The 18,896-nt window shown below is 41.3% G+C and overlaps 1 protein-coding gene across 3 annotated transcripts in view; it reads left to right on the top strand.

Moving 5' to 3' along the window:
* Nucleotides 1-1,394: 1,394 nt before the first annotated feature.
* Nucleotides 1,395-18,896, top strand: part of NCOA2 (nuclear receptor coactivator 2) — a 155,916-nt gene continuing 138,414 nt past the window's right edge. For 2 of the 3 annotated variants that reach the window (XM_075213628.1, XM_075213624.1), the window contains exon 1: nt 1,395-1,533. The gene's annotated coding sequence lies outside the window, so the exon portion shown is untranslated. The remainder of the gene's footprint in view (nt 1,534-18,896) is intronic. The other variant, XM_075213627.1, reaches the window with a different exon arrangement.

Raw genomic sequence — 18,896 nt, 5'->3', positions numbered from 1 at the left:
TTATTTAAAATTTTCAAACCTGCCTTCTTTAAAAATTAAAGTAAGTTTTCACTGAATCTCTACTGCCAATGCCATCCCACCTCTGGGATCCTTGTTAAATAGTTTTCCACATGGGGAAGCTATCGTCAAAGAAAGCTAGTGGATCTGTTGTTAACCCCTTAATACAGTGGTTCCCAAACTGTACGCCTAGGCTCCCTGTGGTGCCTCGGCGATCTCACAGGGATGCCTCGGCCAGTGCCAATAGTAAGTATGGCGGGGGACTACTTGGTAATTATTTTGGCTTAGGGGTGCCTTGAAAAAGTTATGGAGACCCTAAGGGTGCCTTGAACTGAAAAAAAGTTTGGGATCCACTACCTTAATAGATAAGGAGAAGCCCTATCTCTAATGAAAACATCTGTTTTCATTGGAGAAAGGGATTTTCTTTCTTTGATAAATAGAGCTCTAGTATAAAGGGTGCATTACATGCATGATTCTTTATATGCAATGTTCAGTCTAAGAGAAACGCAGCCCTAAACAGTGCATAAAAATGGGTCAAAAAAAAGTATTACAAGTGCATGGTCCCTGCACTTGTGCAGTTTCAAAAACCAGTAGATTATCAACTTCAGATGGAATTATCATCATCATCACCATTTATTTATATAGCGCCACTAATTCTGCAGCGCTGTACAGAGAACTCACTCACATCAGTCCCTGCCCCATTGGGGCTCACAGTCTAAATTCCCTAACATATGCACACACACACAGGCGGGCAGACACAGACAATACAATACATGCTGACCCCCTAATGCTACTGGTCAGATACACTAGCGCTGCAATCTAAGCAGACCCTGGTTCACTATAACCCTCATGTTAAAATAACTTTTAACATAGCTTTTCATATGTTAAATACTAGTCTTTGAAAAATATTATACATGTAGCCCAGAGACTATTGAATAGAATATAGGGCAGACTTAAATCCTATGTAAAGGATAAAATAAATTGTACTTGATGGAGAATAGTGAAACACACACATGTACCATTTCAGGGACACCATTGTTTCAAAGACACATCTTTCACACTTGTGAATTAAACATGACTGCTTGTACAATTACTTCACACAACACTTGCAGGCAATCACTGGGAAGTCGGGACTGTTGACAACTGTGACACAATCCCAGGCTGTGCTGCAGAACACAAGCCTATGATGGTGCACTAGAGACCATGATGTAAGGCTGCTCCTGGCATGCAGGGTATAATGCCATGACACAATGTACACACACTATATTATATATATATATATAATTGTCACTAGTGCTGGCAGGATGCTGTTACCAGCAGCAGATGCAGAGGATATGGCTGTGGTTAGAGGAGGCGGCGCCCTCTCAGGAGGTGGAGGAGGGGGATCCAGTTGTTGGAGGGTGGCTCGGTTGGTAGGAGGAGGATCCCGGGATAAACAAGCCTGACTCTCCTGCTGGATGAGGGAACATGGCGGCTCTGCATCTGCTCTTCCCCAGGGAACCCCAGCCGGCGCTGTCCTCCACCGTGCACTGACCGGTAAGCCCTGGTCCCCGGCTGCCCTGAGAGCGGTGGCACCGGGGGCTCCCAGGTTGTGGTGCCTGCTCCTCCCCCCGCTCTGTGTTAGGGGGACAGAGCCCCCCACCCAGGGGCACATGGAGGGGCGGCGGCTGTGCTGTGTGGAGTTGTGTGTCTGTGTGTGCAGCGTGTTGTCTGCAGTGACTGTTGTTGCAGTCATTCTGTGTCTGATTTGTTTTGGTTGTGGGGTGTGCAGTTGTGCAGTACAGTGTGCGAGCACACTAGTGTGTAGCTGCATGTGTCATGCTGAAGTTGTGTGCCGTGTAGTATTGTTAGAGCTGTGCGACATGATGGCAGCTGCTGGCAGGTTACATGGGGGGTTGCTAGTGCTGTGTGTGTGTGTGTGTGTGTGTGTGTGTGTGTGTGTAGTGTGTGTGTGTGTGCAGTGTAGGTAGATCAGCTTTCAGAGATTGTGTCTTGTAGTACTAGAAGACAGATTGACATAACAAGTTGTACACTCTGGCTGTTGTGTGATGCTCCCCACAGTCACCGCCCTGGGCATGAACATGCTGTACAGCTATTTTTATTTTTAAAAACATTTTCCTCTCCTGAATGTGCTGGTCATTGTAAGCTGGAATGTGACATTGTTGTGTATTTAAAATCCGTGCAAATATTTTTCATACTGTTGGTCATTTAGAACAGTGGGTAACCTTGGTTTGTGGGCTTCTGATAAAAAAAATGGTGCTGTTTCTAGAATACTGTACTAATTAAGTGTCTTGAAAATGTCCTCACCAACACTACAGAAAGTTGTATGTGTGTATAAAATAGACCAGGCCTAGCAAGCTGTCAAGATGCAGGGTCACTGGACATAAGCTGAACTGTCTCTCAGCCTTTTTGTTGTTGCGATACAGTGTAAGACTGACATTTTTGTTTGTTATAAATTTAATTTATTTTAATAGTTTTGATTTTAGTGGTCAGTTTGACAGTGTAGTTAGTGACAGCACCTGTACACTATGAATACTATTATGTAGGAGGTATATTAACAAATTTATAATCAACTTTACATTGTTGTCATGGTGCAATTTTAAATGCAGTTTTTGCAAACCACAAAGTGACAGTTCTTGGGAAATTGATTCCTCTGGTATTTGTGGTAGAACTACATAATGTAGAAAAAGGATTGCTGGCAGCGTACGGTGTTAAATATTAATTGCATTTTAAAAAAATGAATGCTACAATATTATTTTTTTCAAATATCCACTTGGTGAACAGGACATCAGTGGTGTGTGTGTTATGTGGTTAACGTATAAGATGAAAATGAGACATTTCCGCAGTGCCGCTCTGTGTCTTGGTAGAAACAATCTACCCATCTATTACCTGAGGTGGGAATTGAAATCATTACAAAATGCTTTATTTCTTTTTCAATTATGCTCTATTACCACATATGTTAAAATTTTATCTGAAAGGGATTTCGACTCAACTGCTCAATTAACCCAAAAAAGAAGTAAGAAAATAAGTTACAGTATATTCCCTCATGAACACACAGTCTGCTGAAGTTAACAAGTTTAAAATATTTTTTTCAGTCATAAGCTGAGTCAAAGAGTTGTTATGATTTTGTAGTAAGTTATGAGGAAGTTTCCAAAAAAAGTCATACTTTTCATACAGTAGGGTGCAAATCATTTGGTGTTCACTTGATCTGATTGCGCCAGTCATGTCCAGTGACTGAGTCTTGCCATAGGTGTAAACATTTTGTACTTGAATTTGTTTACATTTTTGCCTTGCATAGGAGGAGATTTAAGTTACAATACAGGCACAAACCCATAGGACACATTAACATGTATATTTTATATCTAGGTCTCTCTGTCTCAGTTTTCTTTGGCTAGTCCTGTGTTTTTGACTGGAAATCTATATTTAAACCTGACTGCTGGGGTTACTAGTTCTCAGACCTCTGATATACCTAGATTGATTGGGTTATTAGCAGTAGACAGGTTAGACTCTTAAGACTTTTTTTTTTTTTTACCATATTTGGCATTTAAAAAAGCAAGGGATATCAGCAGTGTCAATTTTATGTATCAGAAGTGAGAACTGTGCATAAATTAGCTCTTAATTATGGTCCTGATTCTTAAATCCAACGTCATTTTATTGCATTTATGTTTACTTTATCTTTTCAGTGGACTTTTATTTTATTTTATAAAAAAGAAATAAAAATATATATATGTGTGTACATATATCTGTGTATATAACATGTATGGGGATCTCTTATCCGGAAGCTCATTAGCCAGAAAGAGGAAAAGTAATGTGTTGAAAGCAAGGGATGAGTCCACTTATCTGTAGAAACCTTGTCCCATCCAGCAAAAGGGTTTTTTGTCTATTGCTGAGGGCAATTAAATAAAGGACACAGTTACAGTGGAAGAGGCACATACATAAGCACAGCCTCACACACACACTTCAGGCACTACAGCTCTTAATCATATCACGATGACAAGTTTTCCATATAAAAGATTAGTGCTGTCCCTGGCTCTCACTATGATCACCAACGGGTATATTTACTAAACTGTGGGTTTGAAAAAGTGGAGATGTTGCCGGTAGCAACCAATCAGATTCTAGCTGTCATTTTGTAGAATGCACTAAATAAATGAAAGCTAGAATCTGATTGGTTGCTATAGGCAACATCTCCACTTTTCCAAACCTGCAGTTTAGTAAATCTAGCCCCAAGTGTTTTTACCTACCTGGGAAGACCACAGTCTTATAATATCCTGAGTAAGGGGGACGCTAGGTGTAGTGTGGGTAAAGGAGAGTGTAATTTATGTGTGTTTTAGGCATGGAGCCCATGTAGTTTGAGGAGTGATTTAATGATGCTATGACTGTTGTGGGAAACTTTATAGAAGGATTGTACAGTTGTGAACCTAAAACCATGGCGTTAAGGCACATCAGTCATTATGGAGGTGTTGCTTGATTTATTTATTTTTTTTCCCCCTGTGCTGCTGTTCTTTGTCAATGTCAATAGAGGCACATTCATGGTCTTGAACTAGGCAGAAATTCATCAGACTCTATTGTGAAATTGATTCCATATAACTATAAAGTTGTGGAGGTTTTAGAATTTTTTTCTTTTGTCTTCTGCCGTGTTTAGACACTTCCATTTGTTTGCCAACTATCAATTGCTGACATCAATAATTGTATTCATTTAATGTATTTAGATAAATGCAAAAGAATTTTTCAGATCCGTAAACAGGTTTAACCCCTTGTCCTGCAAGATTTTTTTTTTTTCTTCCTGGTGCTTTTAGAGTGTTTGCTCTTGTGAAGTAGGTTAATATTAAATTGACAGCAGCTGCTTTCCTTGTTCAAGTGAGAAGGCCCCGAGGTGCAATGTAATTATACAGCTAGCGCTATAATGTTTTGTTAACGCCCCCCCCCCCCCCCCCCTAAAAAAAAAAATTCCGCCCCAGGCCCACCACCCATCTGACAGCAAATGAGTTTGTAGTATAATTTTCGCTTCAGCACCTAAAAATGAGAAGGACTGGCTGTATGAACAGAGAGATCAAGTTACAGACACCATCGGTGTTTAACAGCTTGATATTGTAGCTGGGCCTAATGTGTACAACAGGCAGATCTGTTTGGATAACGGACTGTGATTTTGTGCCATTCCTGAGAACTGTACGTTGTGATGTCATTCCTCTTACCAGCTGCCCGAATACAGAAGCTGCGTTCCAGCAAGTGTGCCTGTGTGGGTGTAGTGGTATAGTTAGACGGTTGAATGGCTTATTGCCTTGCAATGAATAAATATTTCATGAAGAGCTTTACTTTTCTGTAGGTGACCTGTGGTTCTTCAGATGTTGCAGAACTATAAATCCCAGCATGACCTATTGTAGCTATCAGGCCTTGTTGGGACTTGTAGAACTTTGCCTTTGTTACACTTTCAGGTCTCCTAGGGGTATTGCTATTATTTCTAATGTGTTTTCTTCTGCTATAATTTAGCAGCTATAATGCTGGCATTTTCTTTTGGTTGAACAATTGGATCAGCAACAAATTTATCTCACGTGAAACAATCGGGATTTGTATTCTCCTGTATTTCTGTACTTTAGGAAACAATTTTATAATGCCTTATTAGAGTGGAAGGGATAACATTAGACTTTAAAGCGGACCTTACATCTACATACAACTGCGCTCATTAAGAAGGTGAATTTGTTGTGTGTTCAGATATCTGCTTGACGGCACTACCACCTAAGAATATATTTCCCCAATGTTCCCCTTACCCAAAGACTGCTACATGCAACCAGTTTTCCTGGAGCTCTGCTGCTGTTGTAATGGTACAGAACTGGCTAAAACTCTTCAACTGTTAAATAATGATGGGGGGGGGGGGATGAGCGGAGGGAGTCAGACTGTGGACAGACATGGGACAATAGGTAGAGAGGACCCTGCTTACATATGAGATGGGGGTGTTGAGAGACAGTAGGACCAACTGGGAGAAAATGGAGATGGCAGGTGAAGGAAGAGGAGATGAAGGATAAGATTGTCAGAAGGTGGTAGGATAGGCAAGCTTGAAAAGGTGAGTTTTGAGTGAGCATTTGAAGGTTGGGGGAGAGTGGAGCAAGGCGGGGTAGGGAGTTTTAAAGAATGTAGGTGAGGATTAGGAGCTTGAACTGAATTCTGAAATGCGTAGGGAACCAATGAAGGGATGTATGCAGCAGAGTAATGGAGGATGAGCGATGAGATAGGAAGATGAGCCTAGCCACAGCATTCTGTATGGATTGAAGGTCTGAAAAGTGAGAGTCAGGAAGGCCAGTGAGAAGGAGGTTGCAATAGACTGGACCAGAATTTTCGTTGCTTCCTGAGATCGGAAGAACCAGATTTTCGTCATGTTAGGGAGGAGGAAGTGGCAGGATTTGGGGAGGGACTGCATAAGAGGGGTAAAGCTGAAGGCAGAGTCAAGGGTGACTCCAAGGTAGTGAGCTTGGGTGACGAGGGAGAGTTATGTTGTCAACCAAGAGGGAGATTTTGGGAGGAAAAGCAACATTGGCGGGAGGAAAGATGAGGAGCTCGGATTTGGAGATGTTGAATTTGAGGAAGCGCTGTGGCATCCAGGTTGTTGCAGCTGAAAAACAGCCAGATACTTGGGTTAGGAAGGTGGGAGAAAGGTCAGGGGAGGAAAGATATATTTATGTGTCATCAGCACTGGTGGTGTTGGAGGCCAAATGATTGAATAAGTTCACCAAGAGAGGTGGTGTAGAGAGAGAAGAGCAGAGGGCCAAGGACAAAGCCTGGATGGACTCCAATAGAAAGAGGAAGGGGGGGGGAGGGAGTCGAAGAGTCGGAAGCAGAGTTGCTAAAAGTGCAGCCAGGGAGGTAGGAGGTAAATTAGGTGAGAGCCGTTTCACGAAGGCCCAGGGAGTGAAGGATGTTGAGGAGAAGAGAGTCATCAACTGTGTCAAAAGCAGCAGAGGAGTACGAGAAGTGACCTTTGGACTTTGCTGAGAGTAAGTCTTTTGTTACGTTAGCATGGGCAGCTTCAGTTGAGTGAAGGGAATGGAAGCCAGACTGGTGAGGGCAAAAGAGAATGGGAAGAGAGAAAGTGGGTCAGACAAGTCGTTTGAGAATTTTAGAAGCAAAGGGAAGCAGAGATACTGGGCAATAGTTGGAGAGAGGATGGGTCAAGGGCAAGCCATGAGCGGTGATGGACGAGGGGGGAGGAGGTGGGGAGGACACAGTAAAAAATGAATGGTAGCGAAGAGGCATCGAGGTTTATTGGACAAAGGAGATAAAGGATGTGAAATAGGTTTGTTTGGCAAGAGACAGGGCAGACTAGTAGGAGGAATGGATGAATTTAAAATGGATAAAGTCAACAATGGAGTGGGATTTCCTCCATAGGCGTTCAGAGGAGCGGGCACACTTTTGGAGGAGACGAGTAAGAGGGAAGTGCCAGGGTTGGGTTTTAGATTGGTGTAGATGGGGTGGCTGGGGCTGCAGTGTCAAGGGCAACAGCGAGTGAGGAGTTGTAAAGAGTGACAGCGGTATTGGGGCAAGATAGGGAAGAAATGGTAGCAAGGAGGGGTTTGAGGGAGAAAGATGATGGGGTCAATGCTGTTGATGTAACGCTGCATGCAAGTGACTTGGTCGGGGGAGTGGGGGCAAGGGTAAAAGAAAGGAGATAGTGGTCAGAGAGTGGGACGACAGAATTGGAGAGAAGTTGGAGATGTTGCAGAGATGGGAGAACACTAGGTTCAGGTAGTGACCATCATGGTGTGTGGCAGAACTTGTTCATTAGGAGTGGCCATAGTAAGAAATGAGAGTTAGGAGTTTAGGGGTAGCTGTAGTAATAGAAGAGTCATACGGATGTTAAAATCACTTATAATAATCGTGGGAAGATCACAAGATATGAAATGGGAAAGTCAGACTGCGAAGTTATCAAGAAATTGTGAGTAAGGACCAGGGGGACAATAGATGACAGCAACACGAAGGTGGAGAGGGGAGAATAGTGAACTTCAGAGAAGGAGAGGGAGGTTTCAGGGGGATAACACTGAAGGTGTATCCCGGAGACAGTAGGACACTTGCACCACCTCCTTGGTGGATAAGACCATTCAAAAATAATAATGTAGGTTTGGGCAAAGCTTGACTAGTTTATATAAGAAACTGGACTTACGGACCCCAAAGACTTTCCATTTATATGAACACCCACACGTCCTGCTAGTAGTGAGTCTAGTGTGGCGTAGTATTATTACTGCCAAGTACATCAATGGCAATTGCAGTTTTTTTTTTTTATTCTATTTTTTTCAGTACACTTTCTCCAGAGCACTTCTCTAAGGGCTTAATATACCTATTTGTCATTTGTTTTGCATCCCCCAAATGTAAAATAAACCGATAAGGAAACCCAATCAGTCCTGCTACAGTAACTTCTAAATTTTAGCAGATTCTATAAAACAGGCGCTGCAGCACAGTTAGAAACAGGGGGCGCCACACTACAGTAAAAATTAAAGAGAGTAGTATAAAGGCACGAAAACACATTTCAAAATGTAGAATAGCATTTACTTTATGAATTAGCAACGTTACTATGGCTAAAAGTGTGGCTTTCTCCAGCATGTCTCTGGTTCTTATGCTTATATCCATTCCTTTTCATAGCTACGGGCTTAGATTACTTGTGCTTTGCCATAGCTGGAGTTAGCTGTATCGCAGCTAGAGAACCATTCATTTAGAGATCACTGATTTCTATGGTAAACGCACCCTCTGTACTCACTGGAATGCAGCTTGTGCTATTTTTAGTGCATCTTGCTTTTCAAGTTACCACAGAGTTGATGAAAATAACAGGTGTTCCTGCTGCATTCACCATGCGCTGGACGCAGATCATTACACTGCAAATAAAATGCACTTGTTATGAGCCCTGTGAAGAAATAACATTATTATTATTATATATATATTATTTTTTTTGACATAGTGCCTACTACTCTAGGCAAACGTTAAAAATTAAGTAATAATAACGAGCTGAAATTTTCGACATTTGAGCCGATTCACTCTAGAAAATCTGTGAGAATAAAGTTTGAGAATGTAATAAAATGATATTCCTGTACAAGTGGGGATGGCAAGCACACCGATCTGGGATGTACACGTACTCTGTGCTTTCAAAATATTCTGCACATTTTCTTCCAAATGGTGCAACAATTGAATTGAATCACAGATAATGTGATCCAGGCGCACGTACGATAACTGCGCATGCGCAATAATCCACATGCCAGCAGCAATTTCCTCACATCCGTTACACTTAAAACACTATGCAAGGAAAAATGATGATCATCTAAAGGAGCCTTTATTCTGGTGACTTTGTGCTGTGAAAAATATCCTGAACCTGTCATTGTGAAATATCAGAGGATAATGCATATGTATGTATTGTATTCTTTGGGCATGGAATTGCTTGTCTTTTAGTGCCCATCTATGTCGATTTAACTTGTTACCTGACTAGGCTTTTATAGCGTATTTGCGTTAAATAAGGTTTTATAGGCTACGACCTAGAGATGCAATGAAATGTGGCATAAGGTCTGATTTAAATTGCATTTTTTTTTGTATTCCCGTATGTAGCGAAATTCACACCTGTCTTGTTTCTTTATGATACAAACATCTGCTGCTGTGTATGGTTCATTATTTTTGCCTTAACAGCATTGGCAGAGAAGAGTTCTGTGGAAGCGTTTTAGGTTATATGTCTTCTGAGAGAAGGTGTTGGAGTACGTAAAGATCCATAATAAGTGGTAACAGTTCCAGGGCTGTTTTCTGTGTTCTACCTGTAATAATCGTAATGCTTAATCGCAAGATTGCTTTGTGAGGTGGACCTGTCTCCTACATACAGCAGAGGCAGGCATTAGTTTGTGGGCTAAACAAATATTCACTCTATCACAGTGGTCAGGGAACAGGTGTAAATTACCCCAAATGGGGTAAAAATGAAATTCCTGGGGGTAATGCTGCCGATTCACATGCTGTCAGTTGGATTGTAGACCCCTTTAAATGTGAAATTGCTGTTGTACCAGAAGAGCCTCAAGGGTTGGCAGTGGCACTTCTTCAGCTTCAATGCAATAATGAAGCATGTATTGCATTTGAAAACAAAGCAGATCTGTCATATTTCTGGATGTCAACAGCTGCAAAGGCATTCATAATTGCACATGAGGAAGCAGTCAAAAAGTTGCGCCCTTTTGCAACAACCTACCTTTGCGAACAAGGATTTTGCACTCTAATGAACATAAAAACAAAGCAGAGAAATCGATTGGACCTGGATCCAAATTGTTCCGACATCAAAATGCCCCAATATTGATGCTCTCGTATCAAAAATGAAGCAACATCATTTCTCCAAAACCTGTAGTTTTGAAGTTGAAACTTTCAAAGAAATTTTAAATAGATTTAATAAAATTTTGAACTCCAGTAATTAATAATATATGATTTCCTTCCTTTCAAATCAAGGGGGTAACGTCGGCGTATCTAAATATATTTTGGGGTAAAAGGTAAAAAAGTTCCCTGAACCCTGCTCTATCACTTCAGTATGAACTAGCGTGATCACAACGCCCCTCATGCTTCAGTGATGTTACTAGCGATGGGCTCCATTCTTGTGAATATTAGTTCAACTCAAAAAAATAAATGTCTGCCTCCACTGTGTAGATGAGGGTACACTTTAATAATGTGATGCAGATCTTAGTTCTGTACAAAACATTTGCTCCATAATTGAATATTGTGTATATAGTACAATATTCTGCTTATGTGGAAGGGTAGCCATCATTGGAACTATTCTACACGGTATATTTGCTGAACTTCAATTCAACTTGCAGAAATCATAGCGATCAACAGAGTAGACCTACTATTGTCACAGGGAAGAATAAAATGTGTTTAATGGAACCCAAGCTGTACTGTACTCCCACTAGTGGCACTCACTCAGCCCACCTTAAATAAAGATCTCAAGAGGCCAAACCGTACTAGTACTCTATACCATAATACATTAATCCCCATTTGTGACATGCATTTGGTCTCTGACCGCCCTTCCCTAAACCCCCCTAATGTGGTTTGTGTATATTGATTTATCCTCTGATTATGAGTGAGGGGGAGCTTTTGGGATAATATATAATATATATATATATATATATATATATATATATATATATATATATATATATATATATATATATATATATGTGTTTCTATCCAATATGTCTCTGAAGGGTTTGACACACATACACGTTTCCCTGCTTAATGTTGAAATTGAATGTACTTCTATATGTAATTACCCTTTTCCCCCATTATGCTCAACATACCATGTTTTTCAATAATAAAAAAAAAAAAATAATCCTTCACCCGAGGGGAGTTTTGCTATTGAACTAGTTTTAGTTTTGTGTGCAATAGTCTAGGTACGCTGTCCATGTGGATGAATGGAACTTTATACACACAGGTCCACTTATGTGGGTGATGATGCTGTTTATAGATTAGCTCGAACATATAAGTTCTTGTCGGCCTTTTGCTTCACAAGTGTTGGTCCTTAGCAGGAAATGTGACACTTTTTTCACTGTGTCTTTTTTTTAAGTTCCTTTGTTTTGTGTATGTCGTAGAACGCAACATTTAAGTATTGCTATGTTTGTTTTAAATAACTGTGCATGTGTGAGCTCGTTCACTTCTTACCAGCTTTTGTTGCTCTTTTACATACAATAATAAACCACATGAAAAAACTATAAATAGGATAGTTGAGAGGCAGTAATGCTGCTCTCGAAAGTGTTAACATAAGGTTTCTAATTTTAGAACCCAGCATGCCAAAGTTCTCATGCGTTAATGCTTGATACCAGCACAATTGAATGTATTGGTAGAGACACAATGCGTGAAAAGCGTATGGGGGAAAAACACTTATAAATAATAAAATCACTATAATGTGCATTTGTAGCCATTTTCCCAGCACATATGTATGGACAAGTCCTTAAAGCTTTTTGTGGGGTGCTGTCCATATTTATTGAGAATCTCAAAAACACTGAAACTTTACTGTACTGATGTCATGCTGAAGCCACTCATCAGCATAATACTTGCCCTCCAGTGATGGATTTCATGGTATATGTACATCAAAATGTCCATGTTTGTGTCTATACATTCAAATTCTCTGTGTACAAGCCATCGTCAAATTTAGGGGTTTGTACCTGTGACCCCCTTTAATTGCTATGTCATTTATGTGTTTTTCTGAACACTACTATGTGCCAAATGACTCTACCCCTGCTACTAGAACATACCTGCAAAGTCTTTGTATTGTCAAAGGATTATTACATGAATACGATCTACAGATGGTTATTGTGGGGAAATAAAAGGATTGTGGCAATGGTTCCCATATTTTCTCAGTTTGAGGCACCCTTGGGGTCTCCATAATTTTTTCAAGGAACCCCTAAGACAAAAAAAAGGACTGCTTGGTAAGTATTTTAAGTAGTTGGGTCAAACTAACGTAATAAGTATCTTGGGCAAAAATAATACACATAAATCAAAGGAAAAATGTTTTTATAGATTTTGTTTTTCAATTCTATTTCTTTCAAAGAACATTTTTACAGCACTCACCCAAATAAAGCAACAATATGTACAAAAATCAACACATGATGTGTCCCCCCCCCTCCCCCTCCTTCACCATGTCACATGATGTGCCGCCGCCCCCTCCTTCACCATGTCACATGATGTGCCGCCCCCCCTCCTTCACCATGTCACATGATGTGCCCCCCCCCTCCTTCACCATGTCACATGATGTGCCCCCCCTCCTTCACCATGTCACATGATGTGCCCCCCTCCTTCACCATGTCACATGATGTGCCCCCCCCTCCTTCACCATGTCACATGATGTGCCCCCCTCCTTCACCATGTCACATGATGTGCCGCCCCCTCCTTCACCATGTCACATGATGTGCCGCCCCCCCCTCCTTCACCATGTCACATGATGTGCCGCCCCCCCCTCCTTCACCATGTCACATGATGTGCCGCCCCCCCCTCCTTCACCATGTCACATGATGTGCCGCCCCCCCCCTCTTCACCATGTCACATGATGTGCCGCCCCTTCCCCCCTCTTCACCATGTCACATGATGTGCCGCCCCTTCCCCCCTCTTCACCATGTCACATGATGTGCCGCCCCTTCCCCCCTCTTCACCATGTCACATGATGTGCCGCCCCTTCCCCCCTCTTCACCATGTCACATGATGTGCCGCCTCTTCACCATGTCACATGATGTGCCGCCCCTTCCCCCCTCTTCACCATGTCACATGATGTGCCGCCCCTTCCCCCCTCTTCACCATGTCACATGATGTGCCGCCCCTTCCCCCCTCTTCACCATGTCACATGATGTGCCGCCCCTTCCCCCCTCTTCACCATGTCACATGATGTGCCGCCCCTTCCCCCCTCTTCACCATGTCACATGATGTGCCGCTCCCCCCCTTCTATACCATGTCACATGATGTGCCGCTCCCCCCCTTCTATACCATGTCACATGATGTGCCGCTCCCCCCCTTCTATACCATGTCACATGATGTGCCGCTCCCCCCCTTCTATACCATGTCACATGATGTGCCGCCCCCCCCTCTTCACCATGTCACATGATGTGCCGCCCCCCCCCCCTCTTCACCATGTCACATGATGTGCCGCCCCCCCCTCTTCACCATGTCACATGATGTGCCCCCCCATCGCTGTTTCCCCTCTGTACCTTTACTTGCCTTTTGCTCGGCCTTCTTCCTTGAGGCTCCTCTCTGCGCTGCTCCTCACTGAAAGTGTCGGACATGATGACATCACACCCAACAGTCAGTGAGAAGAGAACAGTGACGAGGAAGGAGGATAACGGGTTGGTATGTTCTTTCTTTTTGTCCGGTGGACAAGCAGCCCTGGCCGCAGCACCTCAGGGTGCACTCTTTGGGAACCGCTGGATTATGCACAGTGATAAACATTTGCTCTGTAGTACATGGTATGCTCTGCGAGAAGGCATAGTAACAAGTTTATGTAAGTTAGATAAAGACCTACAACAGGAATGTCTTAAAATGTTATATTAAGCAAAAACAAATGGAACATTTAAATTAGTAGTGTGTCTTTAAAAGAAAATCATGGTGAGACCATTCAAAAACAGTAAAGCAGTTACAGATGGCTCACAAATTGAAGGCTTAGTTGGGTCAGGTTTAAAGTTTATTTAACTAAAGGGAAACCGTTACCCTTATAAAGGTTCACTAAGCAGAAAGACCTTTTCGGATATGAAACATGAAGATAAAAATCCATTGTTTAGTGTTACCCCGGCATCCCACTGCAGGACTGTTAAAAATCAAAGTGTTATCTTCCAAACCTTTGCGGACAGCTAGACGTCCTCGTTCATTAGGGCAGTGTCGTAATGGGATCTGATGCAGGTCAAGTATCTGATTCTGCTGTAGTCTGCTACTGTGTATTAACATATCCACACCATGCATTACACAGCAGCAATGCCTGTTTATGTTCCCCGAACATACCAACCCGCTGTAGAAATGCAGCACCATAAACCCTTCAGTTATTTCATGTGTGCAGAGAGATAATACACAGACTGTGATGTATATTAATGTAATATAGTGACTATACTTGCTTTAAAGGGGTTTTCCACTTTAAATAGCTACTGTATGAAATTTCCCCCTGTTCACACTAATCATTTGTTTGATACAGTCGGGTCCCAGTGCTCACACATAGCCGGAATTTCCTCTTGTTTATTTCAATCTTTACATATGTTAAGATATGGACCTAAAAATTACATGAACCAGTGTCTTTTCCATAGAAAAATAGACCACAGAAAAACACAATTGTTACCCTCACAGTCTTTTTACCAAGTTTACATTGTACCAGATTTGTATGTTCATCATTCTGCTCCAGCGTCCGTGTGAAAAGGGACCGCGGCCCTTGTTGGCTGGAAGTGATTGACAGTGACCATTACACTGTGCGGGAGAGTGGCTCATTCACACGCCCCTCCATTCTCCCCACACACACACTTTGTTCTCTGCCTTGTGAAAGGGGGGCCATGCTTGAAGATTTGAATTCAAGTGAGCAGACCATTCACCTGATGAATATTATAACTTAACTCATTTGCCAGGGGACCCACGGTCTATTTGGAGAAATGGGGCGTCATACATTTTAAAAACGATCTTTCCGTGAAAATGTTATTTATAATTGGTCAGAAAGAAATAATGGTATCTTTCTCCAGTAGTCCAATGTATATTCATAAAGTGTTATAAATACCACCTTGTTTGTTTTTTAATTTGTGTATAATTATTTGCCAACTGATTTAAGTTGACGGTCTGAAATACAGGGTTACTATTGTCCATAATTGAATGTGGCAATCGGGGTAGTCTTCAAACAGGAACCTTCAAAAATGTATGTTCCTGCAAAACAATTTTAAGCTATTTTGATATAGGAACCGCCAAAATACATAAACAACACTGTAAACAGACTCCTAATATATGAAATGTGATTATGCTCGAAAGAAACCATGTTTCACATCTGTAAAACTGCAAACGTTTTCACGGTTATATGGGTAAATGTAAGTCTACAGATAACACAAGCTGAGATGTTTCTCTAACATTATTAATACAGTACAACATGGCCAACTAATTGCATTGACACATATTTAACCCCTTCAAGACCATAGGCAGTTTACACTCCTGATATATTTCATTTTCGTAGCTTTTCAGTAATCGGACAATTTGTTTTTACTTTTAGAAATCCAGAGCAATCTCAGAATATCATACATTTGCCCTGTTCTTCCAAGTACAGGGATATATAATACAATATGTACACATTTATTCAATGCCATGAGGTGATATAGGCATTATTTCTTTACAATAGATCTTCAGTAGTTATTAAAGATGGGTCTTCCTAATTTTTATTACTAATATATTGCAAACTAATTACAGTTAGATCAGTAGTAATGGCGTGTACGGGGTATTCCTAGTAAGGGCCCAGGCCTGCTGACCTGGAGGAAATTCCTAGTGAGGCCCTGTGGTGACTTTGCTGGGGTTTCCCGTGAGAAAGCGATTGTACAACGTAACGGCACTTTGCGCTAACAGCGTCTAGAACTCTACTGTTTGTAAAGATCAACCAATAAATTAGTAGTGTGTCTTTAAAAGAAAATCATGGTGAGACCATTCAAGAACAGTAAAGCAGTTACAGATGGCTTACAAATTGAAGGCTTAGTTTTGTCAGGTTTAAAGTTTATTACGACCCGTAGAGGAGCACAGCCCCGTCATTACTGTGTACGGCGCTGCGGAAATCTAGTGGCGCCTAACAAATAAATAATAATAATAATAATATGGCTCGTTCAGATGTGACCATTGTAAACATTATTTCTTGTTAAGGGGTTAATATACTGGAGACAAGCAAAAAAGTTAATCTAATATATAGGGTTTGTCTGTCCTTTTGGAGCACCATGATTAAAATGTATTGCATTTAAAAAAAAAGCCTCTGTATAAAGATAAAGTACATGTAAGGGTTAAAAAGTAAAACTGTATTAGGACACGGTAATGCACAGTGTACTAATGGGATCTGAAACAGATCAGGAAGCTGATACTGCAGACAATTGAGCTACTGTGAGATCACTGTCCCTGCACCTTCCCCCTTGTGTAGCAATCTACCAATCCACATAGAGCATTTCTGCCAAGCTATCAATCTGTGCTCTGGTAAAGACCTGCCTCCACTTAGCACAGCAAGCGGCTGCCGATTGGCTGGAAGAGGCCATTATGGATTTAGTTAGTAGAAACATTGCAGTTATTTATTGAGTATTATTCAGCTTAATAATACACAGCCAGTGATATATGTTCATGTCAATTAGTGGTTTTACTTACTATTTTAATTGTGTGGCGCTGCTCTTGACTATTACTGCATTTGGAAAAACTTTTGAGATCTTGGCTGTATGTTGTGACATTATCACTGAACAGCAGTCGTGACTCTGGATAATGAGTTACCGTATAGGAACAATAATAATAAAATATCTATAATAAATAATATATCTATAATAAAATATCTATATCTCTGAGCATTCGACACACAAATGTATGTATGTATGTCACCAATTTTTGTTTTAGAAAGTAAAAGTACATAATACATTAAATAAAGAAAATAAAAAGCTCAGGACCATAAAATGTATGAATGAACTGTATATTCTAGTTGGTAAACATGGTGGCTGTGAGGTTTCACCATTCATGACCTGTACTGTACAACCCACCTGAGACTGCTTTCCATTGACCTGCTGCAATATTAATGGATAATGCATTATCCATTAGTGAAGGCAACTGCAAGGACTGCAGCGTCCCAGCCAAATCTCGTTGCATGTTGACGTAGGACAAATGGGAGAGACCTCTGCTCTAATTGGCCTTTTCATTTATTATTTAACAAGGATAAGACCCTGGTTAGTTTTCTTGGCAAAATTTGTAAGGGGAAAAAATAGGCTAAACACTTTTATTTATGTGAAATAAAGGTAAAACTTTTTATTAAGGTATAAATGTTTTCCAAAGTACATAATTCTGTTACGTACTAACTACATTTTGGAAATGTATTGATCTCTAAGTGAAAACTGGTGCACAGGTAACTGAAAATGGTGCAGTACCTTTAAAATACTATATACAATACATTCCCAAGCACTGGTGCACTAGTTTCATGTTCTCTTGTGTGTTTATAATAACATTTCACCACTGAGTGTGACTTTCATATTTCATGCTTGCCCTGTTCTTGAGGGCCTATTCTAAAATGCCTTTGGTCACCAATGGATTAACCATGGATATTTTTCCTATTAGCAAAATATTCCTGCTAGCTTGAAAAAGGTGAAAGCCTCACATGAATTGCCTATGGCTTATTTTGCTGTAATTTAGGTGGAAGCTGAATACCTAATTGTTTTAGGATAGGATGTAAACACCAGAGCTAAACTGTGATATATATGTTGTAGGGAAAACTGCACTGTCTTAAACATGTGATACTACCTAGGAACACCGTCTCCTTAGGAGGTTGCCCTAACTTGGACCCTGGGGGCTGTTCTGTGCAGCTAGTTTTTCAAGGAGCTCATCTACTTCTCTTACAGCTCCAGCCAAAGTCTAGGGGGTGCTGGGTGTGAGCAGGATGGCAAATTAGGAGATTGGTTAGCACTTCTGCCTTACAGTACTGGGGTCATGTGTTCAATTCCTGATCATCACCTTATCTGTGTGGAGTTTGTATGTTCACCCTGTGTTTCCGTAGGTTTCCTCCGGGTGCTCCGGTCTCCTCCCACACTCAAAGAACATACTGGTAGGTTAATTGGCTGCTGACAAAATTGACCCTAGTCTGTGTGTGTATGTTAGGGAATTTAGACTGTGAGCCCCAATGGGGCAGGGACTGATGTGAGTGAGTTCTCTGTACAGCGCAGCGGAATCAGTGGCGCTATATAGTGCTATATAAATTATGATTGTGTTTTAGGATTAGTTCTCCTAACCCCCCCTTCCGTTGGAAGGTAGAAGCTTTAAACTGGCCACACATGCTGTGATACTACATTTCTGTTTTGGCAATTGTATCTACATCATAGCATCTCTAGCTCCAAAATGACACCAATGCTCAAGAATGACCTAATCAAAATCAATAGGGTACAATTGGGCACATCAGTGAATGCGGTTGGAAGAGAATTGCTTTAGCACTGTGTGTGGGGTCATCTTCCATATGCACGAACGGGCATCAATCACACCACAAGTGCTCTTTGCTCACGTACTGCATGGGCAGATCTCCACTACATGTGTGGCCAAATTGGAGGGTAATCCTGTGTTCTGGGGCCAAGTGGCAGGATCACAGAATGTGTGGCCAGCATTATCTTTCCTTGAAGATGCCGTTCTACTGTATATCAAACCCGTGATTTAAATGCATTATAAACAAACTGCTGTTTTGGCAGCAAATTCTTCTT

The sequence above is a fragment of the Mixophyes fleayi genome, chromosome 5 (genome assembly GCF_038048845.1).
Source record: "Mixophyes fleayi isolate aMixFle1 chromosome 5, aMixFle1.hap1, whole genome shotgun sequence".
Lineage (NCBI taxonomy): Eukaryota > Metazoa > Chordata > Amphibia > Anura > Limnodynastidae > Mixophyes > Mixophyes fleayi.
This window is presented reverse-complemented; position numbering and strand designations above follow the sequence as displayed.